The sequence below is a fragment of the Camellia sinensis genome, chromosome 7 (assembly GCF_055761805.1).
Source record: "Camellia sinensis isolate YWXY chromosome 7, ASM5576180v1, whole genome shotgun sequence".
Classification (NCBI taxonomy): Eukaryota; Viridiplantae; Streptophyta; class Magnoliopsida; order Ericales; family Theaceae; genus Camellia; species Camellia sinensis.
In genome coordinates this window covers 50,939,997-50,952,427 of record NC_138967.1, presented here as the reverse complement: position 1 = coordinate 50,952,427, position 12,431 = coordinate 50,939,997, and the positions used below count along the sequence as shown (strand labels likewise).

Sequence of the window (12,431 nt, the reverse complement as noted above, 5' to 3'; positions counted from 1 at the left end):
CTTTAATTGTTTACAATCTGCGTTTTGTTTTAACCTAATACAGTCATATTTTGATGTAAATTTTGGGATAAAGTGTATATTGGTGGAAAATGTATATGATTCTTCTTTCTTACTCTCATGTCGTACTCATATTCTCATCACATAACTAAATTCTGTTAAAGATTTAAATAATTGAGTGACAAAAACGAAACATTGATACTTGTGCAGGGATCAAAGTGAAATTTTACCTAAAGTATAAGGAGTTGACTGTTACAATTTTATGTGCAGGGACCAAAGTGGAATTTGACCAGAAATGCAAGGGATTGATTGCCATGATTTCATGTGTAGGGGCCAAAATAAAATTTAGTACAAAGTACATGAGTACAAAGTGTAATTTACCCCCAAATCAAGTTTATTATCAATATATCTAGCTACATCTTGGAAATATCACACTGGTTCTTGAGAAAACAATCCTTACGTATGTTAAACAATTTAAAGATTTTATCTACTGATCTGTGAAACAAAAATAATTGTTAAGAGAAATTTCAGTAACAGTCCAAATTTTATAATGGACAGGGTATTTTTGTCCAACTTCGAACAAAAATTGGACAGAAACAATGTTGACATAACTAAAATATTGGGCTTAAAATGAAACGTAACGCATACTTTAGAAACAAACGGTACATTTAACCTATATGCAAATATGTACCTCATGTATATGCACATAGAAATCTAGTCATCACCAGCTTGCATTTGGAGCAACTCGGATGCACCATGCATGGTAGGCCGAGATTGAGAATCAGCATGTAAGCACCATAGTGCTAGGTTTACAATAGAAGTTAGTTCATCTGCAATCTTTTGAGTTGTTGGAGGTGAAAGACGAGGATCTAACACATCTTTAAGTTGTATTTTATGATCCACCAGTGAGGTTAGATTTGAAATGAGAGTTCCCGGATGCGATCCCATCAAAACTTCTAGTGACAAAGGTTGTTAGGAAAATATGTGATTCCCCACAAGTAAACCAATCAATGGGAACAAAAACTAATACGGAAAAATTAAATCAAAGGCAACACAAGAATTTTTACGTGGTTCCCTCAATGTGAGGTACGTCCACGGGATCGAAATCCGATTCCACTATCAGCCAAATAGTTTCCAAACGATTACAAACGAGACACGAATGGTCTCACAAACCACCCTTAGGTGAATTCCAAATAATCACAAATAAACAAGAGGAAAGACCTTACCAAATAGATGAACCAAAATCTTCAGAATCAGAGCTGTAAAAGATCCAAAATAACGAAGCAAATCAACACCAAAAATGAACCAAACAAAGCAGCCGAAACCACACCATCGAGTTGTATTCAAGCACTGCCACTCCAAACCAAAAATCACCAAAGATGAATTAATTGGCACGAATCCCAAAAAAAAATGTTACAGCAGCGGCACCACTTCGGAAAAGTTTGAACAAAATCTGTGAAAGCCGTACATCCCCACTTTGTGAAGAATAAACAATATATATATATATATATATATATTGAATCTTGGGTTTTAAAATCAAACCCTAATTGTTACCAAATTGAATTGGGTCTCCACAAATATAATATATAAAAATATATTATACCTAAACCAAACCAAATTAAAACTCTTTTAATAAACCAATTGGGTCCCACACTCTAATAAGGAGGTATACCCAACAATTCTCCTCCTACCGACTTAGGTGGAGACATCAACCATACCAGCCAAAGTTCGACACTTTAAATGTTTGTCTCTCGACAAAGTCTTAGTCAACATATCTGAAATATTATCATCTGTGTGAACCTTTTCGAGTTGTAACAATTTCAAATCCAACACATCACGAATCCAATGGTATCTCACATCAATGTGTTTCGATCTCGAATGAAAAGTAGAATTTTTACACAAGTGAATAGCACTTTGACTATCACAATAAAGCACATATTTTTCTTGCTTCAAACCCAACTCTTGCAAAAATTTCTTCAACCAGAACTCTTCTTTGCAAGCTTCGGTAATAGCAATAAATTCAGCTTCGGTAGTTGAGAGAGCAACACATTTTTGTAATTTAGATTGCCATGCCACAGCTCCCCCTGCAAATGTCATCAAATACCCCGAAGTAGATTTCCTAGAATCAATATCACCGGCCATGTCAGAATCTGTGAACCCATCAAGCATCGGCTTACCATCCCCAAAACACAAACACACCTTCGAAGTCCCTCGAAGATACCTTAAAATCCATTTTACCGCTGCCCAATGTTCTTTACCCGGATTAGAGAGAAAACGACTCACCACACCAACAACGTGAGCAACATCCGGCCTTGTACAAACCACAGCGTACATCAAAGAACCAACTGCTGAAGCATAAGGAACTTTCAACATCTATTCTTTGTCTTTCTTATTTGTAGGACATTGATTCGAACTAAACTTGAAGTGACCCGCAAGTGGACAACCAACCGGCTTTGCTTTATTCATGTTGAATCTCTCAAGAACTTTCTCAGTGTAGCTTTCTTGAGATAACCAAATCAGCCCCTCTTTGCGATCACGAACAATTTTCATACCAAGTATTTGCTTTGCCGGTCCCAAATCTTTCATAGCAAAAGACTTGCTCAACTCCAATTTCAACCTGTTTATCATGGTAGAATCTTGACCCACAATTAACATGTCATCAACATAAAGCAAAAGAATAATAAATTTACCATCCGGGAAATTTTTCACAAACACACAATGGTCTAAAGTGGTTTTAGAAAAACCATTATTCATCATGAAAGAGTCAAATTTTTTGTACCATTGCCGCGGGACTTGCTGAAGACTACAAACTTTTCTTCAATTTGCAAACAAATTTCTCTTTCCCCTTTTCCACAAAACCTTTCGGTTGCTCCATGTAAATTTCTTCTTCAAGATCACCATGAAGAAATGCGGTCTTCACATCAAGTTACTCAACTTCAAGGTTCATACTTGCAGCCATGCCAATTACAACCCGAATAGAAGACATTTTCACAACTGGCGAGAAAATCTTATCAAAGTCAATACATTTCTTTTGCCCAAAGCCTTTCACAACAAGACATGCTTTGTACCTCAGATTCTTGCCATCATTCTTCAATTTGAAGACCCACTTATTTTTCAAAATTTTCCTCCCCTTAGGCAACTTCACTAAATCATAGGTTTGATTTTCAAGTAAAGAATTCATCTCCTCTTCCATGGACTTTTTTCAATCACCTTTCTTTGCATGCTCAATTGCTTCTTGGTAGCTCTGGGGCTCCCCTTGATCGGAAATCAACACAAATTCATTGGGAGGATACTTTCTTGAAGGTTGTCGGTCCCTTGTAGATTTCCTCAACTCAAGTTGTGGTGTTGGTTCTTGAGTTGGATGCTCTTCCTCAATTTCTGGCTCAACTTCATTAGGATTAGTATCATCCTCTACATCTTTAATAGGTTGTTGCACATCTCCCCCATTTTCATCATCAACTGAAGATGAAGGAGATGGATCCATGTCAATGAGATCACTAGTTTTTGGCTCCGGTTGATCATCTTTGCCAAAGTCTTCAATTGTTTGGTCTTCAAGAAACACAACATCATGGCTTCGAATGATTTTCTTGTCGACCGGATCCCACAATCTATACCCGAATTCATCATGCCCATAGCCAAGAAAAATACATTGTCTTGACTTGCTATCAAGTTTGGACCTCTCATCTTTTGGAATGTGAACAAAAGCTCGGCAACCAAACACTCTCAAGTGCTCATAAGATACATCTTTACCGGTCCAAACTCTTTCTAGAACATCACCATTCAAAGGATAGGAAGGAGACAAATTGATCACGTCAACCGCTGTCTTCAATGCCTCACCCCAAAAGGATCTTGGCAATTTAGCTTGTGAAAGAAAACACCTTGTTCTTTCCACAATGGTGCGGTTCATCCTCTCGGCAACTCCATTTTGTTGAGGAGTCTTCTTAACTGTCTTTTGATGCTGAATACCTTGGCTACGACAATACTCATCAAATGGCCTAATGTATTCACCACCATTGTCTGATCAGATGCACTTCAATTTTTTCCCTGTTTCTCTTTCAACCATGGCCTGAAAATGCTTAAATACTTCTAGAACTTGATCTTTAGTTTTTAGTAGAAAAGCCCAAACTTTCCTTGAATAGTCATCAATGAAAGTAACAAAATAAAGTACACCACCATGTGTTCTAACTTTTAAAGGACCACAAACATCCGAATGAATCAACTCCAAAACATTTTCTTTTCTAGAGGCAACATTTTTATGAAAAGAAACTTTATGTTGTTTACCCGCCAAACAATGAACACAAGTTTTGAGATGTGTACCTTTCAAACCGGGTAGAAGCTCTTTCTTGAACAAAACTTGCAGCCCCTTTTCACTCATGTGGCCAAGCCGCTTATGCCACAATTCGGTAGAAGTATCATCTTGAAGTGCATTGACAACACCTTTACAAATTTTTCCTTGCATCGAATAAAGTGTATGAGTCTTCTTGCATGTAGCCACCACCAAAGAACCCTTTGTGAGCTTCCATATTCCATCATCAAATTTGTTGTTGAATCCTTCATCATCTAGCTTTCTAGTAGAGATCAAATTGAGGCGAATGTCGGGACATGCCTCACATCTTTAAGCAACAACTTGCAGCCCAAATTTGTTTCCAAGCAAACATCACCCATGCCAATAATCTTGGACAAACCTTCATTACCCATTCGAACAAAACCATAATCTCCTTCGGTGTAGGTAGTGAAGAAATCAACTCGAGAAGTCACATGAAAAGAAGCACCGGAATCAATCACCCAATTACTCTCTTGGCCCACAAAATTGATACAATCATCTTCACAAACGACCATGAGATCATCGGTAGTAACTGCCGTTGTGTCTTCTTGTTTCTTGTCCACACTTTTGTCACGCCTTTTCTCCATATTCTTGAGCTTTCAGCATTCCTGCTTCATGTGCCCTTTCTCATGGCAATAATCGCACTCAATGTCTTTCTTTGAAAAAGAACCATCTTTTGATTTGTCACGGCTTTGATCACGACCACGAGGTGTCTTACTCCTCCCCCTTGTTTTGCTTCGGCCTCTCACAACAAATACTTCTGAATGAGAGGAACCCGCTGATTTACTTCTAGTTTTCATTCAACAAGCTACTAGTGACCTGGCCCATTGTGACAACTCCATCGGGTGCTGAATTACTAACTGTCACAACCAAAGTCTCCCAACTTTCGGGCAAAGAACTAAGTAGCATCAAAGCCTGCAACTCATCATCAAAAATAATTTTCATAGAAGCAAGTTGGTTAACAATACTCTTTATTTCATTCAAATGTTCTGGAATGGGGCTGCCATCTTTATATTTTAAATTAACCAACTTACGAAACAGAAAGGCTTTATTTGTGGCTGATTTTCTGTCATAAAGACTCTCTAATTTTTTTCATAAATCATGTGCCGAAGTTTCAGTAGCAACATGATGAAACACACTGTCATCAATCCATTGACGGATAACCCCAACGACTTTTCGATTAAGCCTCTTCCACTCATCATCTTTCATACCCTCGGGTTTGCCACTATCACCCTCAATAGGCCCATACAAATCTTTACAAAATAATAGGTCCTCCATTTTAGTTTTCCAAGTTACCCAATTGCTTCCATTGAAGCTAGACATATGACCCACATTCCCCTCCATTGATTTACACAAATAAATAGAGCTAAATAAACCGTAAGCTCTGATACCAGTTGTTAGGAAAATATGTGATTCCCCACAAGTAAACCAATCAATGGGAATAAAAACTAATGCGGAAAAATTAAATCAAAGGCAACACAAGAATTTTTACGTGGTTCCCTCAATGTGAGGTACGTCCACGGGATCGAAATCCGATTCCACTATCAACCAAATAGTTTCCAAATGATTACAAACGAGACACGAATGGTCTCACAAACCACCCTTAGGTGAATTCCAAATAATCACAAATAAACAAGAGGAAAGACCTCACCAAATAGATGAACCAAAATCTTCAGAACCAGAGTTGTAGAAGATCCAAAATAACGAAGCAAATCAACACCAAAAATGAACCAAACAAAGTAGTCGAAACCACACCACCGAGTTGTATTCAAGCACTGCCACTCCAAACCAAAAATCACCAAAGATGAATTAATTGGCACGAATCCCGAAAAAAGATGTTACAGCAGCGGCACCACTTCGGAAAAGTTTGAACAAAATCTGTGAAAGCCGTACATCCCCACTTTGTGAAGAATAAACAATATATATATATATATATTGAATCTTGGGTTTTAAAATCAAACCCTAATTGTTACCAAATTGAATTGGGTCTCCACAAATATAATATATAAAAATATATTATACCTAAACCAAACCAAATTAAAACTCTTTTAGTAAACCAATTGGATCCCACACTCCAATAAGGAGGTATACCCAACAACAAAACTCCAAGCTATACACATCACATTATTCTGTTACTTCCATTGTGTATGATAACTCTGTGATAAAAAATAAAGAACAAAAAAAACAAAAACTAAAATAATAAATATTGGATGGTAAACAAATGATTGTTCTCATAGATAGATCTTGAAAACAAATATGAGAATTACTTTTAGATGGTCGTTCTCAACACAATTAGTACCAATTAACATCTCATATACTAAATGCATTTTTTTGAAACAATTATTAAAGAAGTTTTTGATGAAAACAAAATCATATATTTTGATAATAGTTTTAAATATCGGTCATTACGTACTATATCGGCTAATATGTAATAGGATTTTTGAGATCTAGTACTATTATTCACTGATATGGAGCGACATATTATTGCATCGCTTACCGATACGTGCTACCATTATTTAAAACCATGATTTCAATGGATAATTTTGCTCATACTCTCAAAAGAAAATTTTACTATTTCATGAAGGACAGTCAATTCCTACGTGATTTTTATATAGAATCCATGACGAGAATGACCCTTTAATTTGATTTAATTTTTTTTTTGTTTATATAATATTACTCTCATGAATTTGTTTTCTTTTTCAAACTGTCCCGAACAACTGATTATCAAAAAAAAAAAACCTCTTATGAATTTGTTGAAGTTACCTGGAGCGATGTATCTGTATGTCTCTGCGATTGCGGTCCAATTCGAAGAATTGTGCTTCAGAAAACTTGTAGTGCCAAAATATGAGACACGAGCCTCGAGTTCTGAGTTCAATAAAACATTCTTACTTGATATGTCTCGATGAATTATTGGAAGCACGCAATCATGATGCAAGTATAATAAAGCATTTGATACACCTTTAACAACTTTCGCCCTCTTATCCCAATCCAACTCCTTTGCTTCTTTCTCATTGCTTAGAATATCTGCCAAGCTTCCTCTTTCCATGAACTCATAAGCCAAAAATTTGTGCCTTTCATGGGAACAAAAACCATAGAGCTTCACAATGTTTTGGTGTCGTATTTTTGCCAATGTTGCTAGCTCATTCACAAAACTCCTCATCGTATCAATCTCCATGCCTTCGGTTGTGGAGTTCATATTTTTCACTGCAACCACATGGCCACTTGGTAGCGTAGCTTTGTAAACTCTTGATGATCCTCCCACTCCAATGCAATACACATCATTGAAATCTTCGGTTACATTGATGATGTCATCGTACACAATTTTTCCATCAAAATTCAAAAATGAAAAAAGATTGTCTCTCTGTAATGAAACCTCTTGTTCATCTTCTCGAATGTTCCATTGATGATGCCTCTTGTAAAGCACAATTATCCCAACAACGTCAAGAATTAAAATCAATGAACCCACGGTAGAGGTGATGACAATAATGACCATACGTAATTGATCTCCATTTTTCCAAGTAGATATTGGTGTGTTACATGGCCTTAGACCTTGAAGATCACAACATAAATCTTTGTTATTGGCAAAAGATTTTGGAGGAAACAAGAAAAGTCCTTACTATCAGGAAGAGGACCCTCTAGATCATTGTAGGACAAATCAATGGCCAACAAGCTGACCACATCACCTAGAGAATTTGGTATGGAGCCAGAAAGATTATTGTGAGAGAGGTTCAAATTTTCTAGGTTTATAAGCTTCCCAATCTGGGGTGATATCTCTCTGATTAGCGAATTGTGACTTAAATCAAGTATAGTTTGTAAACCTACAAGATTACCAATTTGGTATGGGAACATACCATTTAAGCCATTCTTGCTCAAACTCAAAAACCGTAGTTTCATGCAATTCCCAATTTGATCAGGAATTGGACCACTTAACATGTTCAATGATAGGTCTAGATATCCCAAATTTGATAGTACTCCAATTTCTAAAGGTACATGACCTGAAAGTTTGTTATCTCTCAAGCTTAGGGACGTTAATTTTGACAATTTTCCAATTTGGGCCGGTTATTCTCCAGAAAGTTGATTAGAAGAAAGGTCAAGCACTCCTAGTTGGTTCAATTGAACACTTTCATTTGGGATTTCACCACCTATCATGTTCCAAGAAATTCTTAGTAGTGTCAAGTTCCAGCATTGTCCCCATTGTGGTGAGAGATTACCACGAAGGCGATTGTAGCCCAAGTCTTTGTAAGTGAGGCTTGGATACACTCCAAAGTCTTGGTCTAGATTACCCATTAATTGGTTATATTCAAGCCGGACTCTGTATAAGTTTGTGCAATTTCTTAGACTTGTTGGGATAGGACCACTGAACTTGTTGTAGGATGCACTAAAATTCACAAGCTTTCCACCTTGACACACTTGTTGAGGCAAGTGACCTATGAAGTTGTTCTCTGCTTAGATAAAGATTTACCAAGGATGACAAGTTTCCTATTTCTCTAGGCACCGAACCAGATAATCGGTTTATAAACAAGCGAATATCGATTAACTTGCTCAAGGTACCAATATTTGGGGGAATTTGTCCAGAAAATTGATTATCATTAAGGCACAAAATGGTTAACTCACTCAAATTACCCAAAGATTGAGGAATAAGACTTGAAAAAAGGCTTTTATCTAGGGCAATGAGAACCAAATTTTTGGAATTTCCAATTTCTATTGGAATGTGACCACTAATATAAGTATATTGGAGAAGTAGTCTTTTGAGACTAACTGTATCACTCAAGATTTTATTACTCGAATATCATTATCCAATCCTTGATTATAGTCCATTTCCATCATAATAAAAGTGGAAGCAAGAATAAATAGCTAAGCAATAAATGTTCTCTTTCGTATGCACGGTGATGAACTGTTCAATTACAATAAGATGGCATTCTGCCTATAAGTATTAGACCTCGTGGTCAACAAATAAGGAGACTCCATGGTCTTGAACAATATTCCAAACTTCTCACCTAAAAAATGGTTAACAACATGGGATGAACACTAATGTCCAGTAGAGGTCCCAGTGATTCTAAACAATAGTATAATATAGATATATATGATCATGAATGCTCCAACTCAATAAATATACATAGATAGTGTTGTTTTGCATATCCAAAATATATACGCATACTTTTCTCAAAAGAATAATTCTTTATCATTTCAAGAAAAATCCGTTTTTTAGACCTTTGTAACACATTATTTTCAATTCAAAAGATTTCCAAACCGAAGGCACATCTTGAATATCACACACAATAACCATTTCGGCAACTTACGACTTATCTTTTATAATTAAAATGATTTCATCACGTTGTTTATTTTCAAAATCAAATCCACAATTAATCCTTTATAATCTCGTGCCTACTCATTTACATCAAACAACACTAATAAATATAACAATTATATTCTCAATAGAATCAATCCACCTCATAACACAACTTCAACTATATTCTCAATACATATTTTCGTCAACAATAATCTCTACAAATATACACACATTAGCAATAAAATCTCGTAATAAAATAAACAACTTGTAGTCTCGCCAAGCCCCACATTACGATCATGGTCTCGCCAAGATCCACATCTACCTGCTTTACCGGTTGCTAGCCGGAAGGAATTCATTACCTCTATATAGCATAGCCTGCTTTACCGGGTGCTAACCGGAAGGAACACATTACCTTTATATAGCACATCAGCCCGCTTTACCGGTTGCTAACCGAAAGGATCGCGTTACCTTTATATAGCACAACCACATTCCATAACACGTGCATCTCAATTTCCTTCAATTCATTCACATATAATCACGTAATTATTTAGTTAATCAACAACACATAAGGTTTCATATCAACTTATTTCACATCAATTCTATAACAAGTAATATCATTCTCCACCAATGGCCAAGGACAAAACCTCTAAGCATTTAATAGTAATAATATAAATTCTTATAAACAAGATAGTGTGATTCTCATAACATTTCCATACCTCAATATTACCAATATTGTCTAGAGTTAGATTAACAATTATACCATCTCGTAATGTCCACAATTGATTCCACTATTTTTGATCACCAACATTTACAACATAGGCCAATTTCATGATAATCATGTACTTCATTCACAATAATTATTACAATCATCTATTAATTACTTTTTAACTATCACATTTTTCAATTTACCAATGACAATACCTAGCTCAACCATTCATAAACATTAACCCTTTTTTCATACTACATAACCATCAAATAAAAATTAGGGTTTTTCATTTTAAAATTCACAACTAACTTTTAATAGCATCCATTCATCATATTAACCAAGACATCACAGGATCAACCATTTAAATTTCCTTCTCTTCCCATTTCACATTTCTTATCCACAAAAAAATAAATAAATAAATAAATAAATAATAATAATAATAATAATAATAATAATAATAATAATAATAATAATAATAATAATAATAATTCAACATGAATCGATATTTATATAAAACAAAATATCATCTTTTCTTTGCATTCTCATTAACATTAAATTAAAAATTAGGACTTTTTATTTCAACCATCATAAACATGTTCTATTAGCTTAAAATTTCCATAATCAACAACAAAATATAAGATTAAACTATTTGATTCAAAACCCTAAATCTCATATACATGTATTTCAAAAAAATCACTTATAAACTCATGTTTTTCATGCAATAAAAAGTACTACATATCTATCTATAGTGATATATTGAAAAGAATCAAAGAAATCCCTACCTCAAAATATGACGAAAAACAAATCCGAAAATGCAAGCTTGTCGAATCAAGAATCCGAGACTACCGGTGCGAAGAGTGCAGCGAGCTCTCCAACTTCCTTTAAAAATTGTACAAAATCTCACTCTAAGGGCTTCTACTCTAAGCACAAAGCTTGAGCAACAATGGTGGAAATTGAAGAGAGAGAGAGAGAGAGAGAGAGAGAGAGAGAGAGAGAGAGGAACCAACTCTCTGGGAAAGGAAAAGAGAATGAAGAGGAAAGAAAACGTAAAAAGGAAAGGGGGTAGGGGCAGCCCCACGTGGGTTGCCTCTTTTTTTTTTTTTTTTTTTTTTTTTTTACATACATCTATATATATGCATCGATTAAAATTATTTTAACAACACTTTAATATTTTGTAACATAAAATAATATAATTTGTTTCGTCACAAAATATATTTTTCATTTGATAAAACACACCATAAATTCATATTTCAAACATTTATTATAATACAATATAATAAATAATAACAACTTTCGAAGTGGTACCTTACATTCACATAATTAAAAAGACCAAACAATTAAACATGTGTTATATGAACCCAAATTAAATTGATTCTGAATTATGGCTCTTGAATTAAATTTCCACCCATGAACTAAACATGCCCCAAATATATACAAACTAAACCCAATAAGTTTTACCTTAAGTCATGATTTTAATATCAAATCTCAACACACAAATTCTACTATAAATTAAACTGAACACTGTTCAATTCGCAAATTTTCAGAAAATAAATACTCATGCATAAACGCTTCATAAAATTTTTGTAAGTGTTTTGAGTTATATAACTATTTTTAATTTTTTTTTTTTTACAAAAGCAAGGTCTTCAACTCAAGACACACAAATTTCACCCCGAACTTGTGTAACAAATAAAGAACAAAATTTAGCTTCGATAGTCCAAAAGGGAGTTCTTCTGGACCAATCCGGATATTTTTGTGGGAGATCCAAAGGAGCCACTGATGGCTGATGAGTGGCTAGGGCAAATGGTTAAGACGTTGGAGATACTAAACATTGAGGATGACGCTCTGAGAGTGACCTTGGCATCCTTTCAGTTGAAGGGAGAAACGGGTCAGTGGTGGAAATATGCGCGAGGACGTATTGGGGTGACTTGGGAGGCCTTTGTCAACGCCTTTCAAGAGAAGTATCTGCCTGCTACTGTCAGAGAGAATTTGAGGGAACAGTTCAAGAACCTCAAACAGTAGCTTGGCACACTGGTGGCGGAGTTTGAGGCCACCTTTGCTAGTTTGTCCAGATTTGCTCCTGAGCTTGTGGCAACTGAGGAGCACCGTTGTATCGA

At 35.4% G+C, this 12,431-nt stretch overlaps 1 pseudogene; it reads right to left on the bottom strand.

Moving 5' to 3' along the window:
* Positions 1-711: 711 nt before the first annotated feature.
* LOC145795799 (LRR receptor-like serine/threonine-protein kinase RGI1) lies at positions 712-9,967 on the bottom strand (annotated as a pseudogene).
* Positions 9,968-12,431: the final 2,464 nt, after the last annotated feature.